Source organism: Tamandua tetradactyla, chromosome X, assembly GCF_023851605.1.
Source record: "Tamandua tetradactyla isolate mTamTet1 chromosome X, mTamTet1.pri, whole genome shotgun sequence".
NCBI classification, from domain to species: Eukaryota; Metazoa; Chordata; class Mammalia; order Pilosa; family Myrmecophagidae; genus Tamandua; species Tamandua tetradactyla.
In genome coordinates this window covers 14,963,974-14,976,346 of record NC_135353.1, presented here as the reverse complement: position 1 = coordinate 14,976,346, position 12,373 = coordinate 14,963,974, and the positions used below count along the sequence as shown (strand labels likewise).

Genomic DNA, 12,373 nt, shown 5'->3' with positions numbered 1-12,373 from the left:
ACTTTCATTAAATATTGGTATGAAGGTAGAATCTAATGCAACCATATAAGCAAAAGAAATAAGGCACAATACACCCAATTTGGAAAAGAGCATTGGAAATGATAACTATCTCAGTATATAAAAATGATTACATATTCCTCTTAATTTCTTCAAAATGCATATATTTGTTCAAAGTGAAAATCATAAGATTTTTATAGGGTTTCCAATAAATGCATATATGAAATACATTAGACAAATATAGCGTAAAGGAAGGGAGGATGGATATGATCCTGCATAGTTGCTATTTTTCTACTTTTTAAGTAATACTGAGATATTAACTCTAAGATGTCTGCAAAGAGTTGATGCATATTTAAACCTCAGAGAAAATACTAAGAAAAAATAGAAGGTGGTGTAATTAAAAGGTCATTATATAAATTAATATAAAAAATCATATAATCAAAGAGAAGGTGAGAATGGGAAAGCAGAGCACCCCAAAACTTAGAAACAGAGTAACATTAAATGTAGTCATTGTGAATGGAATTAATGCCACTGAATTGTGCACTTCAAAGTTGTTAAAATGAGATTTTAAGTGGTAGATATGTTATCCCAATAAAAAGTTTAATAAAACTAATTAATTTAGGCAGGGATTGGAAGACTGTATTAAAAGGCACAATACGTAATTAGCTGCCTACAAGAGAGTAACTTTAAATATAAAGACAGATTGAAAGTAAGTTGTTGAAAATGATATGCTAAAAAGTGCATATAGCATGGCTAGAGTGCTTATATTAATATTAGATAAAGCAGACTTCAGGAAAAAAAGATATCACCAAATATAACCAGGGCATCTTTGTAAGGATAGTAAGGCCGGTTCATGAAGAAGACATACAATTCTAAAATGTGCATGTGCCTAGTAACAAAGCTTCAAACTTTTTGAAATAAAATTGATAGAAAGAGAAAAAAATGAAGGAATTCCACAATCATGCTTGCAGATTTTAATACCTCATTCTGAAAAAAATGGATGGAACAATTAAACTAAAGAAATCCAGTAAAATCATAAAAGATCTGAACAACATTATCAACTTTCATAGCCTAGGTGTTATTTGTAGAACAATATACCCAGCATCCACAGAATGCACATTCTTTTCACATGTACATGGTTGGCTCCCCAAGAGAGACCATATGCTTGGCCATAAAATAAGGTTCAATACATTTGACAGGTTGGAAGTCATATAGAGTAAGGTATATCACTACAATTAGACAGCATTAATTAAACAAGATATTAATAACAGCAATATATCTAGAAAGACTCAATATTTGGTAATTTAACAACATACTTCTAAATAATCTGTAGATCATAAAAGAAATCATAAAGGAAGTCAAAAAATATTTTGAACTAAATGATAATTAAACGCTAAATATCAAATCCTGTAGAATGAAGATAAAACAGTACTTAAAAAGGAAAGTTATGGAGCAAAGTAATTATCTTAGAAAATAAATGCTTAAAATCTAATATCTAAAAGTCCATATTAAGAAACTAGAAGTAAAGGAGCAATGTGAACCTGAAGTAAATAGAAGGAAGGACTAATAAATATAACAGCAGAAATAAATGAAATAGGAAACAGATAAGTAATAGAGAAAATTAATAAATACTGCTCATAGATAACAGATATCTTTTAGAAAGAATGAAATGTTTTAAAATTAGATAGTGGATATGCTTGCACCACCCTGTGAATATACTTTAGAAAAGACATTGAATTGTACACCTTAAATGTGAACACATTGTATGGTTAGTGAACTATATCTCAATAAAGCTGCTTTAAAAAGTTGGATAGTTGAAAAAGTGAAAAAGTTTAATAAAATAATTGATGCAAATAGGAAAGAAAATTACCAAAATTAGCAATGAAAGGGATTATGAATACAAATTCTGTAGACATATGGATTTGACATAGATAAAATAGACAAATTCCTTGAAAACAATGACTTAGCAGAATTGACACAGATTGGAACAGAAAATCTGAGTAGGTCTCCATCTATTAAATAAACTGAATTCATTATTTTTCTAAATGCAGAAAAAAAAATTCAAGGCTTACTTAAATTATTTCAGAAGCGAATTCTATTATACATTTAAGGAATACATAAAAATAATCTTATTCAAACTCCTTCAAAAAATGAGGAAGGAACACTTCTCCATACATGTTATCAGACCACAATAACACTAAAAGCAAAACCAAATAAAGACATTACAATAAAAGAAAATCAGGAGGCAATATTTCTCATGAACATATCAGGAAAAAATTCTCAAAATTATTAGCTAAACAAATCCAACAATATATAAAAACAACATAATACATAATAACCATGCAGAATTTATCTCATGAAATATAGGAAGGTGTAACATTTGAAAATCAATCAAAATTATTCAGAATTTAACAAAATTGTGCTTCATCTTGATAGGAGCTTGGATTACACTGGTGTATGCATTTGTTGAGATGCAAACAGTTAACATTTGTGTATTTCATTTTATGTAAATTTATCTCACAGTAAAAAGTTCTGATGCTGCTGCCACTGCGACCATGTCTCCTGTGATCCTCAAGCAGTTCTCGCACATTTTTCAAGTTCTCAACTCCAACAATGATGGGTAACAGAAAATAGCCTTTGCCATCACTGTCATTAAGGGCATGAGAGGCAGATATGCTCATGTGGTGTTGAGGAAAGCAGACAATATCCTCTCTAAGAAGGCAGGAGAGCTACTGAGGATGAGATAAAAGTGTGATCAACATTATGCAGAATAAATCTCAGACTGGTTCTTGAACAGACAAAAAGACATTGTGGTAGTTAGATGCAGTTGTCGACTTGGCCAGGTGAAGGCATCTAGTTCTGTTGCTGTGGCCATGAGCCAATGGCATGTGAACCTCATCTGTTGCTCACTACATCTGCAGTCGACTAGGAGGCATGCCTGCTGCAATGAATGATGTTTGATTTAATTGGCTGGATGCTTAAATGAGAGAGCTCAATGTAGCACAGTCCAGGCAGCTCAGCATACCTCATCTCAACACTCGCAGCTCAGCCCAGACCTTTGGAGATGCAGAAAGAGATCACCCCAGGGAAAGTTGTAGGAACCTAGAGGCCTGGAGAGAAGGCCAGCGGAGACCATCCTGTGCATTCCCACATAAGAAAGAACCTCAGACAAAAGTTAGCTGCCTTTCCTCTGATTTTGGAGGAACTGTGAAGAGAATGATGGAGAAGTCCTGGAGTGCTTGAAGAGACTGTTGGTGTAAATGAAACCACTGCCAATCTGGACAAAGGGCAACACAAAGGGACAAATTGGAGCTTGCAGCATGAGACCCATGGAAGCTCAGGTCTGAAGCCAAGAAACCTCAGCCAGGAGAGTGGACCCATCCACATACATGGAGAGGGTGAGTTTTCCCTGAGGGGAGTAGATGAGTCTTCCACCTTGTTGCAGTGGAAGAGCTGTGCAGCCTCATGCCTTGGAAAAGGTATAGCATGCTCCTGGGGGACTGGGGAGAGCCTGGTTGCCACCATATGGAGGGCTTGAGCATGTGCCCAGAAATGGCAGAGCCCAGGGATGGCCCCAATGCCTGGAGAGAGTGGAGCCAAGAAAAAGGTGGTCTCCTCAATGTTCCCCAAGGTTGGTTTGGAAAGAGGCAGGCCACTGCATAGGCCCTTGGAAAGGGTGGGACTGTTACCTTCTATAACGGAAAGATAAATGACTTTCAGACTTTGAAATCCAATGGTGTTTGCCCTGCAGGTTTTCCTTCCAATTTCTCCCTATGGATGCGGTGACTGTCCCTCCTCTGCATATTGACACCAGACAACTTGTCTTGAGAGTCACAGGTCCACAGCCAGAAGACAATTTTTTGCACCTTAATATTGTTTAAGGTGATGTGTGTAGTTGTCAAGTTGACAAGGGGTGGACATGTGGTAGTTAAATTCAGGCGTCAACTTGGCCAGGTGAAGGCACCTAGTTCTGTTGCTGTGGACATGAGCCAATGGTACACGAACCTCATCTGTGACTGATTACATCTGCAGTCGGCTAGGAGGCATGCCTGCTGTAATGAATGATGTTTGACTTAATTGGCTGGTGCTTAAATGAGAGAGCTCAAGGTAGCACAGCCCAAGTAGCTCAGCATACCTCATCTCAGCACTTGCAGCTCAGCCCAGGCCTTTGGAAATGCAAAAAGAAATCCCCCAGGGAAAGTTGTTGGAACCCAGAGGCCTGGAGAGAAGGCCAGTAGAGATCACCCTGTGCCTTCCCACATAAGAAAGATCCTCAGATGAAAGTTAGCTGCCTTTCCTCTGAAGAACTAACAAAATAAACCCCCTTTTATTAAAAGCCAGTCCTTCTCTGGTGTGTTGCATTCCAGCAGCTCGCAAACTAGAACAATATGAAAAATGAAAAATACAGTCAGGTCCTGGCCAATGCCCTGGGCAACCAGCAAAGGAAGACCTGGAATGACAGAAGAAAATTCAGACCCACAGAAGGCCTTGTTACATTCAGGGCCTTCTCTGAGGTCAGCATACCAAAACCACTGTCTGCTATGGCCAGACTGTGGGTATGTCCAAGAAGAAGTAATCCAATAACACTATTGACCTTGTCTATTAACAAATATGCCATACACCTAAGGAAATGCTTTGATAACTCACTTATTTAGGGTGAAATTTACTGAAAGTCTGCAAGTTACACTGAAATGAATTCATCATCTTTAGATTGATAGAGAAATAGATGAACAGAGATTTGATAATGGAAATACAGTAAAATGTAAATGGCAGAATGTCTAGGGTTTATATATAGGTGTTAATCACAAAATTCTTTCATATTTTAGGTATGTTTCATTATATTTGGGGCAAAAAGTATGAGGCAAATCTTTTAAAATGCTACTGAGACACTCAAAATAATATTTAATGATTGCAGAAAGCATGCCATGTGTTTGATTAGGAAAACACATCTTCATAAAGATAGCACTTGTCTCTAAATGAAGGGTAACTAGAAAAGCTGAACCTAAAATCCACATAATAAAACAAAGAAAAGGTAGTGAGAATATTCTGAAAGAGTAATGTGGAACACATTCCTATAAAATATTAAAACATAATTCAAAAAGTATGGTCTGACTCATTAATATATAGATCAAGAGCATAAAGTAGAAAGTTGAATTATACATGCAAATACAAACAGGAATTTTTATATGATATACTAACATGTCCATGGGCAAAAGATCAGTGATTCAATAAATGTTTTAGGCATTCTTGAGTAGGTATCTGGAAAAAAATTAAGTCAGATCTTTAACTCACACATTAAAACACAAATTCTATGCAGAGTAAATATTTAAAAGGAAATATCAAACCATAAAATCTCCAGAAGACTATGTAATAATTTTTCTATAATCTCAGGATAGGCAACATTATAAGATTAACAAAATACTTAGAAGCCATAAAAGAAGAGATTATTAAAAGCTATATTTAAAAATAATTTCCATGGTAGTAAACTGAATAAGCAAAGCCTCCAAAAATAAAACAATTAAGAAAAAAATAGTCATCTCACATTACAAAGTGACATTTTCCATACTGTATCAAAGCTCATGCAAATACATAAAAGAAAGTCTTAACAACTCAGTAGAAAATTGGGCAAAAATTTCCAGCAGACAAGATAGAAATAGGATGAGTAAAGGAATGGAAGTGGATTACTTTAAAGTGTCTGTTTTAGTTTTCTAGTCTGCTCAAAGCAAATACCATGAAATATGTTGGCTTAAACAATGGGAATTTATTAGCTTACAGTTTCGAAGCTGGGGAAACATCCAAAACAATTTATCATGAAGGCAATACTTTCTTCCTAAGACTGGCATTCTGGGGCTGGCTGCTGGCAATCCTTATTCCTTAGCTTGTCAGTCTTCTTCGCTGGCTGAAGAAGCATTGAAACTTCTCTCTTCTCTCTTAAAAGTTTTCAATCAGATCCAACTGGTTGGATTATCTCATTTGTGGGAGTCATGCCCTTATTTGAGTGTAAATGTAATCAGCCACAGCTGCAATCAACGGACTGATGATTTAATTAACCAGCCTTCTGGTTTATCAACCAGACAAAAAATATCCTTGTGAGAATGGGTAGGCCAGTGCCTGCCTGACCAGACAACTGGTCACCGTCACCTAGCCAAGTTGACACTTGTACCTAACCATCACAATAGCCTTATTCATTTATATATTGCTCACGGCTGCTTTTGCCTATAAAGGCAGAATTGAGGCTGAAATGAAAAATTGCAACAGAAAAAGTTGGATCATCAAAGCCATAGGATCCTCAAAGCCCTTTGCGGAAAAAAATTTGCTTAACCCCTGTCTCATAAGATAAAGTCTAGGTTTAAGCTTCACTTACAAAGGTTACATCTAAGGCCACTCTAACCTGGCCTCTACCTCTCTTTTCTGATTCATCTTTCCATGTCACAATCAAGCAGTAACTAAACTTATGATTTTCTACACGTGACATCCTAGATCCTTCCTCTGTGCCTCTTCCCAGACTATCTCCCTTGACTCCTGATTTCTTTTTGCCTTCTTTCCTTCAAGTCTCAACTCAGTTTCCACTTTCCTTGTGAAGCCTTCCTAACTCCAGCACTAGTACTGCCCAATGCCCCCAGTTTCCTTTTGTCCTACACCACACTGTGCAATAAAAAATATAACAAAACAAAACAAAGCACACTTTTCAACCTCTTCATTTTCTGCCAAGGGCTAAGCAGCATTTTAGTGGCCAAAACCAGTAGCTGAGGACAAGGAAAATGCTTTACCTTGCACCAGCACAGATTCAAACACTTTTATTAGGCAACCCAGCTTTCCTACATCCATGAAAGTATGTGATTTCCCTATCACTCCCATAAACACATTTCCATCACTGGTTTCCCAAAATATTGCAATTGTCTGTTTCACATATCTCCTTCCCTCAATGGACTGTGAATTCCTTAAAGAAGGAGACCTGATGTTCCTCTCTCTGTGACTCCAATTCCTAGGTCAGACTTAGCACTAAGTGCTCAGGCAAAGCCTGCTGAAGTAAACCTACCTCTTTCACAAAAGAAACCATCTTTGGAATGAAAAGGCAGAGGGAAGAGGCAGAAAGTTAGTTGCTGATCATTTTTTCCCATCTCTTGTGAACCTAAAATCCAATTTCTGGTGCCCTCAAGGCACAGCAAAAAGTCTTTTGAATTAGCATATTGCTGACTTTCTTTTATCTAGCTTAATATGTTTCAATTATTTGTTGGTTAAACTCATGTCTTGAGATAGCTTTATCAAGTACAAGTTTAAAAGTTTAATATTCAGAAGAGACTGAGTGTTTATGTTACTAATGGAATAAAAAATAACTAACGGGATCTCAAATTACCTTTGGAGCTAGGTTTGGATCATGGATAGCTGGTAATTGGAGAATTATTGGTGGCTGATTTATTAGGGATTTACATGTATTATCTATCCTGGTGTTTTTATAGGATTGTGATTCTATTAGAGCTGGCTTTTGCTCTAAGTGTTCAGGACATAAATGCAATAAAAAATCCGGTAGCCATTTCTTGTGTGCAAGAAGCAGGGTGACTGTTTCAGGAATATCTGTTCCCATGGATTGATTGGTGTCAGATACAGAAGGTACTGACTTTCAGGTTACCAAGACTGGAATCTTCAAGACCCATATAAAAGCCACATTGTCCTCTACCTTTTCATGGACTACCTTTCATGGTGCTTTTCACCTGATATATAGAGCCATGGATTTGGCTTTAATCTACAATATTGACTCTATATTATTGACTTCAGCATTCTAGAACCAACTTTGACATTTCAGTACTGCTGTGTGTTTCTAAATGTGTAATTAGGAGCATATCTTTAGCCAAAAATAAGACATCACCTCCGCAATGAATTGGAACTAAAATGCCCTGTGCCAGAATAGATGACCTTGAGACCTTGACATTGATATTCACATGGAAGAACAAACTGCTGCCACACTTTAAATCATGAGTCTTATTTTTTTAATTCCTTGAGTTTCTTCCTTTCCTCCAGTTAACCCAGAATGTTTTAAATACATACTTTATATACAATGTGAATAAAATGAACTGGAAAAAGTAGTAGCTCTCTGGCAACAATTATCAATTCAGAGGAGAACTTTATGCAAAAGACAAAACAAAACAAGCTCTACTTGGAAGGTCAGTCCTCCACTCTGCACTCAGGAAGGTTTTACTTATCCTTCAATGCTTATCCCAGATGTAATGTCAGTTTTGTTTGGAATGCCTGCTCAGTTTCATTGCTCATTTTATACTCTCTCTACACACATCATATTGCATCTTCTTCCATTTATCACTTACTCATATAATGGGGGAGAGAGAAATTTATATTTTTAAAGCTGGCCAAGCAGCCCTCTTCTTGGGAGAGTACTGTTTTCATTAAGGAAATTCCTTGATAGCTACTTAACATAGGAAAGATGAAGACTGACTGTTTCCTAGCCCCTGGCCACCTGAAGACTTTCAGGGCATGCTCTAAAGCCAGCAAAATAAAAAAGATGAATCCTCCTATCTAATAAAATGGGAGGAGGTGTTGATATTCTGAAACAATCTGAGAAACATAGGGAGAAGGTGCTGAGAATTAGGAGGAGGGATAGAGAGGGCTTAGCATGACCATAGGAGAAACAGGGGTCCTGAGTAGCAACATCAACCAGTGGAAAACTGTGATTAGAATGGTCATGTAACTTAAAACATAGAGATGTATAATTATACGTAATTCTAGATTTTAAGTTGAGTTCGGAAACTATCCCTCTGTTACCCATGAATCTTGAGTATATTATACACATGTATATCATATACATGAATGAAATGATTTGGGATAATCAAGGAAATTATGTTAGCTAAAATGCAAGATGTCCAGTTCAATTTGAAATTGACTTCAAAAATTCAAGCTTAACTGAGTATTCATTTTAATTTGCTTTTGTTATGCAAAATATCACAAACGTAGTTAGGTGGCACATCTGGATCAATAGAGGGCAGAAAAAAAGAGAATGGCTACAAGAAATAAGATATAGATAAGACAGAGGATTCAGTATAAATGAAAATATAGCAGGAGGTAATTGGGAAATATGTAAGTTCTCTGAGGTACTTGAGGTGGTTCTGGGGGAGCCTTAGTTTTCTTCTATATGTGTGGCTGCAGCAATTTTTAATTAAATGTTATAAGAAAAGTTTAACTCCATAGGGCTGAAGAACTTGGGGGATATCTACACTGCAGATATCTAGGCTATGATTAATTCAATTTATTATATATTATTTTACAAGCCTGTCTCTTTTATTAGAGTGGATTCTCAGAAGGTTGTATTCCCACAGTTGTAAAGGCAACAGCAAGTGTCATGACATGAACAGGAGTTGGAATAATTCAGATAACCAGATAACCGCTATTTCCCCTGCTCTCTACTCTGAACAAAACCAGAGTCATGCAACCAAAATAGAAATATCCATGATCCCCCAATGGATTTGAGCCTGTGGAAATCAGAGATTCAACAATGTTTCTGGAGAGGATTCTAGTAGCAGAGGACAGTGGTCTGTCCACTAGGAGTTTTCTGAGCACTGTGAGGTACCACTTATGATGTATCAAGTGAGGTTTTTTTCTGTTTAACTGTATAATCATCTGCAAATATATGCAGATGTGTACTACTTATTTAAACATCTGGATGTAGATTCAATTTTTTTCTGAAATCACTATTGTTTTCTCCCCAAACTTTCTGTTTTTCTGTTTTTTTTCTTATGCCTTGTCATGGATTGGGAAATGACTTTAATGATGTGGCTCAATATTATGTAATTTATCAATCAGAATGCTTTGTTACTGTCCTTCCTTCCGTCCATCACATGTATAATTTTTTGAGGCCAGGATTTAATTTATATGTTGCAAGGCTTATGTAAAGGGACAAATTGCATAGCTTATGTGAGTCTAGCTATCTGCCGAGTATACTCCCCTTGATTCAGCTGTTTTTCCTATCAGAGTATGCACATTTTATGGTAGAATGACATATTATCTGAACATTATGAAAGGTTTAGCATGTGTTTTACTTATAAAATGTAAGAATTTTGTGCACAAAATGATTCATATTATTATAGGCCACTGATTTCATGTCTATGAATGGGAATAGGACACCTAATCCAGGCTGGACAAGTTGGGATAAGGAAATGCTACTGTAGGATAAGAGAAAGAGAATGCTCATGCCAAATCATGAAGCTACTTTTAGGAGGAGGAACTGGTGAGGCAAAAAGGAGGAAAAAGGGAGAGACTTTCAGGCAGAGAGAACAACATAAGCAAAAGGACAGAAGGGGTATGAAAGAACAAGTATTATTTAGAGAACTGTAAGCAATTTGATATGACAGTAGGTAAGGTCTGATAGGGAAGGAGAATAATAATGTAGCAGATAATAACTATCTTGCAGCAGGTTGGGTGAAGAAGTAAGGGTAGGAAAAGTTGACTTGAGATGCGAAAGTCACTACCAAGAAATCAGAGCCCAAATTTATTTTCCTGTAACTATACTTGTTACATAAAGCTAGCTATGTGGGCAGAGTGAAGGCAAGGACAAAGGGGAACACTCATTTGGCTCCTTTTAGCAAAAATGGGAAAAGTAATACCCTCGTTCTTTCCTAGCAGCAGGATCATTTTAATCTTGAGAAATCTGAACTTTTGAAAGATATGACCATAACAAAGTTACTTTTTCCACATTGGAATGAAAAAACAACATCTAGCTTGAATCTACAATGAGATCTTTTGCAGGCTTCATGTGCATCGTAGGTGATCAGCGACGGGTGGCATGTGTTAAAGGTCACGGCACTTGAAAACATTGGCTAAACCGCTCTTCTACATTCAAATGCCAGTAGTCCAATCTATGATCTAGTCATCTGTACTTAAAACTTCATCAAACTAACAAGATTAAGTGGAACTGCTTCTTCAGGCCACTCCAATTTGTGTCAATCTGAAAAGACCAATTAGGAAAGAGAATACCAGCTTAATAAGTCTTGCTACATATGAAGTTCTCTATTGAGTGAAAATCTTTGAGCCACAACATATCAGAGACTAATTTTGAAAATTGACTTTTCAATTTGCTCCTCACTATAATTATCCAACTATTGTACATTATTTGCTTGGAGTAATTTCCTCTATGAAAAAAATGTTTTTTTTTTCTTATCACCAGAATGAAGCAGCTGCAGTAGGCTCAAAGAGTTGGGGAATTGTGACAAGTTGAAGAGACCATGACTTGCTTATCTTCACATCAGTACAGAAATTTCTGGGTGAGGAGAAGGGGAAGGGTTAAACACATAGTAGGCTTATGAAAGGTTTGCAAAATATTTACTTATGTAAATAAGTCTAGATAATGAGATGCACTCTCTCAAACTCAAGTGATTCAATTCAAATGATGGGAGCCAAAAGCCCCCCACTGAACACTTATCAGACATATCCAAATGAAAGGAGCTTTTACAATTCCCCATCCAATCTTCCACTTCAGGCAACATCTAAGAGAAACAACTCACTACAATAGCCCTGCAGAATAGATATTGCTATCCCTATTTTACATTTGATAGAGCTCAGTGTCAAAGAGTTTGAATCATTTACCAAAATTCCCCAACTGAAAAGTTGAAGAGTTCTGCTTCAAATCTAAATCTCTCTGATCCAGATACCCATGTCCTTTCCATGACATCTGCCTGCTGACTATTTCCTTTATCATTGGTCCAGGCCTCAGGATGGAACTGGGCCCTTGGCCAAATGCCTTATTGAAATAATATATCCTGATTTAACAAAAGCATCATGTTATCAAAAAGGAAGGGCAGTTAAGTTTGGATGATTTTTTCTTAGTTAGCCCAGGTTGACTTTCAGTGATCAACACTTTATTTTCTAAGTGCTTTTTAATAATCATTATCATTATCATCAGCAGCATCCTTATGTAAAAGTACAAGCACCTACCAGATGAAAGGCACTCTTTTAAGCATTTTATATTTAATCTTAAGAACATCCTATGAGGGAGTTATTATTTCTATCATCAGTTTATAGATAAGGAAACTGAAACACTGAGAAGCTAAGTAACATGTCCAGGGTCACATAACTAGTGAGTGGCAGAACAGGGATTAGAACCCTGATCTACTACTATCTACTACTATCTATCTACTCTCTCTGAGTACTTCGGAGTTAGATCAGGAATTTATAATTATAACATGGAAAAACATGGGTTTCTATGGTACTTGGGAAGTATTTTGGTGTGGAAACCGAGGGCACAGGATCCCTCTCCACATTGAGAGTGAGCTGCTACATGTAACCACCTATGTGACTGGGGCAGAAGTCAAAGGTCAACAGACCTCCTCACAGAGGAAAGAATATACAGATGGTATCATAAACCACTTATCTT

General features: G+C 36.7%; 1 pseudogene; it reads left to right on the top strand.

Moving 5' to 3' along the window:
- Positions 1–2,552: 2,552 nt before the first annotated feature.
- LOC143670872 (small ribosomal subunit protein uS13-like) lies at positions 2,553–4,573 on the top strand (annotated as a pseudogene).
- The last annotated feature ends 7,800 nt before the right edge of the window (positions 4,574–12,373 follow it).